Genomic DNA, 6,000 nt, shown 5'->3' with positions numbered 1-6,000 from the left:
AGTAATCTTGCCTTCAACCATGTCAATGAGGCAGCATTTCAAAACTTTCTCAAATATTTGGATCCAAAGTTCCATGTGAAGTCCGCCAGAACTATGGTTAGAGCGAAACCTCCTCTTCTTAACCGATTGGTCAAGGAGGCAGTGACAAACAAGATTATAACAGATCTAAAAGACAATGCCGTTGGAGTGGCTTTCACAACTGATTTGTGGTCATCAAAGTAAGTCAATTTAAAAAAATTATTAATCCATTAATAACAGGGTCTTGTTAATTTTTTTACCGGGGAGGGAATAACATTGGGTGGCTAGGGTTGAATTTACGCTGATACGTCCTAGATTAAATCAATTTTTTGCGTCCTAAAAAAGATTTTGCAAAAGGTTTTTGTCAAAATCAAAAGATAATTAAATTTATATTTTTCAGGAATTTTTTGGGCTCCATAGAACCTAAATTTTTGCAATATTCTTCTTCATTATATTGTTTTTTGTTCGTCCGACATGAACTTTAACATTTTTTTAACTTTAGCTATTTACTCTTTAATTTATTTAGAAATGTTTCAATTTACTAAATATACAATAGCAATGAAAATGGTTCTATATAAATATATAATAGCAACGATTTTTTATATAAAATGAGAAATGACAACTTTTTGAAAGTTGTAGGGCCTAGAACCGCAGCCTAGTCATGCAATAGGTAAATACCGGCCTTTTGATTAGCATAGAACGACCTGTTAGTAACAATATTTGATAAAAAAAAAAAATTTTTTTTTCTGGTTTTGAAACTTAGATCCATTCCTTGGTTTGACACTTCACTATATCTCAAAGAACTGGACCCCAGGAAAGCTTCTGGTGTATTGTGGAAGTGCAGAGAGTAGACATACATCTCAAAACATTGCTGAACTTCTTGATAAGACAATTAGTGAGATTGTAAGCCTTCCATCAAATGTCCACAAGACCTGCACAAGTGATAATGCAGCTAATATACTAGCAGCCATCCCAAAACTTACAAAAGAAATTCAGGAAGGCCTTTGGTGTATTGACCGTATACTTAACCTTGTGGTGACTGAGTGTCTCAGCATCCTCGAAGTAAAGAATACTGTTGATGCATTCAGGAAACTGTCATCTAGAACTCACAAAAGGAGCATTGATCAACAGAGGATCAAGAAAGAGTGTATCAGGATAAACAATAATGTAAGGATGATTCAAACATTGAAACTGGTAATTAATTTCTTTAAACTTTTCAATTTTCAATTGAAAAAGTTTTCAATTTTAAGTTTGGATTATACATTTATTATATGTATAATTTTATATTATGTATATATTATATGTTTATGTTTATAATTAGTTATTATTTACAAATTTGGTTATTGCATGCCAAAGTAAGAATTTTAATGTTGGCCTAGAGCTATTTTCTAAAAAAGGGTTTTAGTCCCTATATGTACGCGGCTCCGAGCCTAATACCCTTAGCCCCCCCCCCCCTCCCACCTTAATCCATCGCTGATATTATTTTATATTGTATAGTATAAAACAATTAATTTCACGGTTTGAATGAAGTTGCGTTTGGTATAACCTTGTTTGACTAGTTTTAAACCAAATTTTTAACAATATTTCTTTTAGTTGAATTTTTCAAGATCATTGCACCTGTTGAAACCCGCTGGAATTCCTGCTTGATGATGATGCTATACATTCTAAAGTTAAGGCCAGCTCTTGAGAGGATAAGAGAGGATTTTAGCAAGGCAACTGATCCCAAGTTGAGAGAAAAAATCCTTACATCAGAGGAATTTGAACAGGTGAATGAGATTTTTTTCCGAATTATCAAAATTTGTTATTCCCAATATTTCCGATAATTCTTAAATTAATTTGCTTTTTGCAGTTTTTTTAAAATTATTTAGTAATTGAATATCAGGTGCTATTTCACGGAGTAAAGAAGACTTTCTGGCCCAGGTGCGCATTAAAAGGGGACAAAATGTAGAACCCACTTGTCACTAAGGGCCTCGAAATTTCAAAATTGCCTAAGCCGTTTATAAGAAGAGTAGGGGCTTGGTTCGTATAAATTAGTTGAAAAATAATTATCAATAATTGTAATAATTTTTTATTCAGATTGCTTTCATCATTGGTCCACTCACCAAGATTGAAGAGATGTCTTTAATATATTCTTCTGACAAAAAACCAACCATCTGCTATGTGGTATCAAGACTTTTTAATATCAATGGTTATCTAAATTCTCAACTCAATAAACCAACAATCAATGAGGAGACCAAAGTATTCTACAAAACCTTACAGTCAAAGTTGGAAAAGAGATTTCCGGTTTGTGGGACCAAAAACAAGCTCTATGCTTATGGAGCAATTCTTCACCTATTTTACAAAGGACTTACACTTGCAGAAAATGAAAGTCCAAACTACAGGGAAATGATTGAGCTGATGATCAAGGAGAATGAAGTTGAGCTAGTACATGACTTGAATCACGGATTTTTTGAGGAAGTTGATGAAGAAGACTACAGCATTGAAGCTAAGATTAGGTGATTGAAATTCAAATTTTAAGTTCGAATATTTTTAGGTTTGAAAAAAGGTATATATATATATCTTTTTTACTATGGTCATTATTGTTTTTAGGGCTAAAATAAGATTTTCTCAGTCTAGCCAGCCCACTCGGTCACTTTTTGAGGCAGCCATTACCCCCATGCAGTTGGAAATGAACAGGTACCTCAACTTTGAAGATATCTTTTTATAAATAAAACTTTGTTTTGAAATAGCTTTTTAGAAGGGATAGGGACTCGCCAATTTCCAAAATTCGTAAAACCAAATTTTTGAACTTTCGTCACTAAAATTTAAATTTGATTTTCAGCGGTTTGAAAGTTTTTCCCAGTCTATTTTAATTTAATTTGTTTGAAAAATTGGCACAATATTAAATTTATATTACTTTCTAGACATCGTCTGCTAGCTCTGAGCGAGTGTTCTCATCAGGAGGTGCAGTTGTGACCTACAGAAGAACAAAGCTTGATGTTGAAAATGTCCACATGCTAGTTTACTGTAAGGACAACTTGCCAAAGGTTAGGATCTCCGCAAAGTTTTACGAGGATGAAGCAGAGGAGGATGCTGAAGAGGAACTTCTTCAGGAAGAAACAACTGAAATCTTGGTTGAAGGTTCAACCAAAATTCATTTTACTAAGAAAAGGGGTAAAAGAAATAAAAGAAAGTTGGATGTCAGTCTTCAATCCAAGACTGGGTCTTCTTCAACCAGCCAAACTACAATGCTTTCAAGCATAAGAGCTGGAACCTCTTCAAGCAACAGAGATGGAAATCCACCGACTAGTAGCATGCAATGCATTGTAAGTGATTGATTTATCTAAAAATGTGGAAAATGTTCCTTTTTGTTCCTTTTGTCAAATGTATATCTAAAAATACTGTTAAAAATCAGGAATAACGTCCAGTGATCCCATATAAATATTATTTTCTCACTCGTTATTTCATAAATGCTTGAAATCAAAAATTTATTGTTTAAAGAGATTGTTGCGATAGAATGACGACCGATAATAAATAGTGGAGTATTGACCTTAAATTGCGCTAGTAAATATATTAAACATATAAAAGAAATTTTTTCCAGTCTACGAAACCTATTCTATATTCACCCCCGTTCAGTATTTCGATTTTAAAGGAAGTTTAACACCTTTTTCAGTCTTTGCAAATTCTTTCGGCGCACTTATGCCAGTTTGCCTGTTTTCGCAATTGATTCCCACTTAAGCCAGTGTTTCCAAATTCCTTTGGCACAGTTAAGCCAGTTTACACTTATGCCAGTGTTTGCAAGTGCCCATATGTAGATTCGCAGGTATAAAATTTATCTAACTGAGAGGTACTTATTTAGTCGCCTCTCAGTGAGATCTCCCCTACCCCTACCCTTGATGAGTCATAAAGCCCTGGTGATTTACCGAAAAAAAAAAAAATTCGAGGATTTTCAATATTAAATTTGAAAAAATTTGAAAAATTAAAATTTGAATTTGACAAAAGTTGAGTAATTTGAATTTGAATTTCGAATTTGACTAAAAATCGAATTTGACAAATTTTGACCACTTCGAATTTGAGAAATCAAATTCGAAAAGTCGAAATTGAGACAAATTCGAATGAATTCGACCGAGCTTAAAAGAAGGTAAATACGTAGTTTTCAAGTTCGATTCTATTTTTTGTAGAGATCATAAAAAGTAATTTATTTATTTTTTTAACGTACAGTGTTAAGAAAGTTCTTCTTATTTATAACACAATCAAAATGCCTGAAACAAATGATTTTAAATCGTTCAGTTGTAATTTTTCAGAAATGAGACACTTCGCATCTGATGAAAAATTTGATCCAGATATTAATTATTTCAATGACATTATTACGGATTGTTCTTATTACTATCCTCAAAAACAAATTAAATTTTTAATTAGATTTATTAAAATCACGGACCCAGCTAACAATTAACGTTCAAAAAACGTTCCCACAACGTTCGTTTAGGTTTGCGTGACGTTCGCCGCGAACGTTAGGTGAACTAACTTCTGTGAACTCCGAATTACAGTTCTTGAACGTTCAATACGAACGTTCAAATACCAAACAGCGAAAGTTGACATAACATTTAGTGCAAACGTTATACGAACGTTATTTTGACAGCTCTTGAACGCTCACCTCAAACATCATATAACTAACACTGGATGTTTACCCTATGTTTTTCTTTTTTTTTAAATTCATTTTAATTAAACCTAAAAATGTATAGGTTTAAACGGACTTCTGGTTTAAACCTATACATTTGCTAGTTTAGTTTTAGGAATAAACAATATGTTTATTCTTAACATTAAACTAATGTTCAGCGTCAACAGAATCCTTATTTATTTAACTAGTACAAATTTACCATGTTTTTTAACTGAATTACTTTGAAAGAAAAGCTTATTTGAGCTGATTTTACCATGATTTATTACAATTTATTATTCATTTAAATAAAGTCATAACTGGATGAGCTGTTTACAATTAAGAAAAATATTGTCTCTTGCAATAAAATTTTTTTATTCATTATCACTTGTTAACTTGTTAGTGCCCTATATGGTACTAATTAGTACCCTACAGGGCACTAACTACAATTACATCAATTTAAATTAAATCTAATTACAAAAAAAAATCAATAACATAAAATTTATTTTATTTAATTCCACAACCAAAAACGTACAAAGAATGACATAGTCATTTTAACATTAATCCGTATCGTTAGAATCGGAACTTTCATGTCGTAACAACACACTCTTACGAAAATCAGTTTTTCAAAAAACCAAACTTGGTTTTACGGCTTGTCCCAATAAACGAACCAAATTTGAATATCTAGAAAACCAATTTATTCTGGTTTTACAGAAAACCAATTTATTTTGGTTTTCCGTAAAACCAATTTGAATATCCAGATAATCAAACTAAGTTGGTTTTCTAGAAAACCAACGCTATTGGGTTTTCTGGATAATCAAAATTGGTTCGTTTATTGGGACAAGCCGTAAAACCAAAAATTGGTTTTTCGGCAATAACGATAAAAGTAAAATTTATGTCAAGATGCTTAACACGAAACGCAATTTTCAATGCATTTATGATTATTTTACAAAACTTAACTTCATGAGTTATGTTTTGCAGAATAGAAATATTTGGTCAGAGATTACAATTCAATACAAAAACTAAAGTTTATTTATTTATTACCATATTTATATATATTTTTGATACGTATACGTATATAAATATATTTATATACATCATATAAATAAATGGTGTTATATATAAATCGTATTCTATATAGAAATATTACTACTAGAAAAGGAGAGTTCTGGGACAAACCCATTTTTGATCTCCGTTTTGTATTTTTTTGATAATTGAGGGGTGTGAAAATGTTTTGATCTCCGTTTTGTATTTTTTTGATAATTGAGGGGTGTGAAAATGTTTTGATGATTTTGGGGTGTCTGGAAAACGTTTTTTCATGACGTGATAAAGCATCATGAAAAAAAATT

At 31.7% G+C, this 6,000-nt stretch overlaps 2 pseudogenes; both read left to right on the top strand.

The window, feature by feature from the left end:
- The first annotated feature begins 175 nt into the window (after positions 1–175).
- Positions 176–2,403, top strand: LOC149885086 (uncharacterized; annotated as a pseudogene).
- On the top strand, positions 2,404–3,335 carry LOC149885085 (uncharacterized; annotated as a pseudogene).
- The last annotated feature ends 2,665 nt before the right edge of the window (positions 3,336–6,000 follow it).

This window comes from Hydra viridissima, unplaced genomic scaffold (genome assembly GCF_058129835.1).
Source record: "Hydra viridissima isolate aposymbiotic clone 2 unplaced genomic scaffold, HvirCarnegie_v1 scaffold_8, whole genome shotgun sequence".
In the NCBI taxonomy this organism is placed as follows: domain Eukaryota; kingdom Metazoa; phylum Cnidaria; class Hydrozoa; order Anthoathecata; family Hydridae; genus Hydra; species Hydra viridissima.
This window is presented reverse-complemented; position numbering and strand designations above follow the sequence as displayed.